The 2,599-nt window shown below is 34.2% G+C and overlaps 1 pseudogene; it reads left to right on the forward strand.

Annotated features, from left to right (window-relative positions):
- Positions 1 to 1,392: 1,392 nt before the first annotated feature.
- Positions 1,393 to 1,862, forward strand: LOC136385668 (large ribosomal subunit protein uL23-like; annotated as a pseudogene).
- Positions 1,863 to 2,599: the final 737 nt, after the last annotated feature.

Below are 2,599 nucleotides of genomic sequence, written 5' to 3' on the forward strand. Positions count from 1 at the left end.
ACCGAAATCTATTACTAAGATATTCAGTTATTTTAAAGAATTCAGCATTTCAGTGAGTAAAGATACATGAATATAAAAAATAATAGTTTACATATATAATTTTAAAAAATAAGAGCAGAAAGCAAGTATAGTTTTGAGATACATATTTCTCACATTCTTACCTCCAATAACAGGAAAGAATTTTGTTAGTTATAAGGCAAGAAATGTCCTACTATTTTCAAAGAATAAGTGCCCTGATGTAATGAATTAAGGGTCAGACTAAAACTACAGTTCCGAAATGGTGATAATTTATAAATGAGTTCAATAACTTGGTGATGGTGGGGGGAAAACAGAAAAAATGCTTAGAAGGTTTTCAGTAGCAACTATCTTGCTGTAGAACAAATCTGCAGTTGCTGCCTTTCCTTCAATGTTGTCATATTGTTTCCAGTGGGACTTCAAGGGGAATAGGTGACTGCTTGACAGTTTCTGTGTTCTCACTCAGTTTTTCAGACAGTTAAAACACTGAAATTGTACAGGGTGAAATTTGGGAAGTCATGCAGTCTGTCTCTGAGACACAAGTGAGCATCTTACTGGACTACAAATTTATTTAAAATGGCAAGCATTAGTACTAAGAGATAGTGAAGAAACACAATGTTCTCTTGCTTAACTAAAATAATGAACAATAAAGCTATATATGACAAACCCACTACCAACATCATACTCAATCAGTAAAAATTAAAAGTGCTTTCCTTAAGAGCAGGATTGAGACAAGGATGTCCACTATCACCACTCTTATTCAACATAGTACTGGAAGTATTACTCATAGAGATCACACAAGAAGAACTAAAAGGCATCAGAATTGGAAAGGAGCAAGTAAAACTGTCATTAGTCACAGATGACATGATATTGTATATAGAAACCACTAAAAACTCTACCAAAAAACCCAGTAGACCTGATAAATGAATTTGGCGAAGTGGTAGAATATAAAATTAATATTCAGAAGTCAGTGGCATTTTTATACACTAATAATGAACATCCAGAAAGCCAAAATAAGAAAAGAATCTCATTTACTATTGCAACAGCAACAAAAAATAAAGTGCCTAGTAATAAATTTAACCAAGGAGGTAAAAGACTTATACTTAGAAAATTATAAGATACTAAAGAGAGAAATTGAGGAAAATACCAATAAGTGCAAGCATATACCATGTTAATGGATAGGAAGAATTAGCATCATTAAAATGTCCATACGACTCCAAGCAAGCTATAGATTCAACACAATTCCTATTAAAGTAACAATGGAATATCTCACAGATCTAGATACATATTCCAAAAATTTATATGAGATTACAGAAGATCCAGAATAGCCTTATCAATCCTAAGGGGAAACAAAAAAGTTGAAGGCTTTTCACAAAGATGGTACCAAAAGCAAAGAAGGAAACTCCTCCTCCTCCGAAAACCAAAGCCAAAGCAAAGGCTTTAAAGGCAGATAAAGCAATACTGAATAGCATCCAAAGCCACAAAAAATTAAGATCTACACATCACCCACCTTTTGATACTCAAAGACACTGCAGCTCTAAAGGCAGCCTAAATACCCTCAAAATAGTGTCCCCCGGAGAAACAAGTTTAACCACTATGTCATCATCAAGATCCCCTTGACTACCAAATCAGCCATGAAGAAAATAAAAGACAACAATACACCTGTGTTTATTGTGGATGCCAAGGCCAGCAAGCACCAGATCAAACAGGTTGCAAAGAAGCTCTATGACATTGACATAGACAAAGTCAACACCCTGATCAGGCCTGATAAAGAGAGGAAGACAAATGTTCCACTGGCTCCTGATTATGAAGCTTTGGATGTTGCTAAATTAATTTTAGACTTATAGAAATGTGGCAAGAATAGTACAAAATTCATATCATCTAAACTGAGTCTAGCTGGCTAATTTTAAATATAAATATCTTACACTATAAAAAAAGAACAAAGTTGGAGGTATTACACTACCTATTATCAAACTATATTACAAGGTCATAGTAATTAAAATAGCATGGTATTGGCATAAGAATAAGCATACAGATCAATGGAACAGAACAGAGAGCTCAGAAATAAACCTACACCTATGTGGTCAATTAACATTTGACAAAAAAGTCAAGAACATACCATGAGGTAAATACAGTCTCTTCAATAAATGGCGTTGGGAAAATTGGACAGGTACATGCAAGAAAATGAAACTAGATCACCAGCTTACACCACACACAAGAATAAACTCAAAATGGATAAAGATGTAAATGTAGGTCACAAAACCATACAGATCCTAGAAAAAATCATAGGCAGCAAATTTCAGACATTTCTTGTAGGAATATTTTTGCTGATATATCTCCTCAGGCAAAGGAAACAGATAAAAACAAAAAAACAACAAATGGGACTATATTAAACCAAAAGCTTTTGTACAGCAAAGGAAACCATCAACAAAATGAAAGGGCAATCCACTAAACTGGAGAACATATTCACCAATGATACATTTGATAATGGGTTAATTTCCAAAATAAAAAGAATTTATACAATCCAGTTAAAAAATAGGCAAAGGGGCCCTAGCCGGTTGGCTCAGCGGTACAGCGTCGGCTT

The sequence above is a fragment of the Saccopteryx leptura genome, chromosome X, assembly GCF_036850995.1.
Source record: "Saccopteryx leptura isolate mSacLep1 chromosome X, mSacLep1_pri_phased_curated, whole genome shotgun sequence".
NCBI lineage: Eukaryota > Metazoa > Chordata > Mammalia > Chiroptera > Emballonuridae > Saccopteryx > Saccopteryx leptura.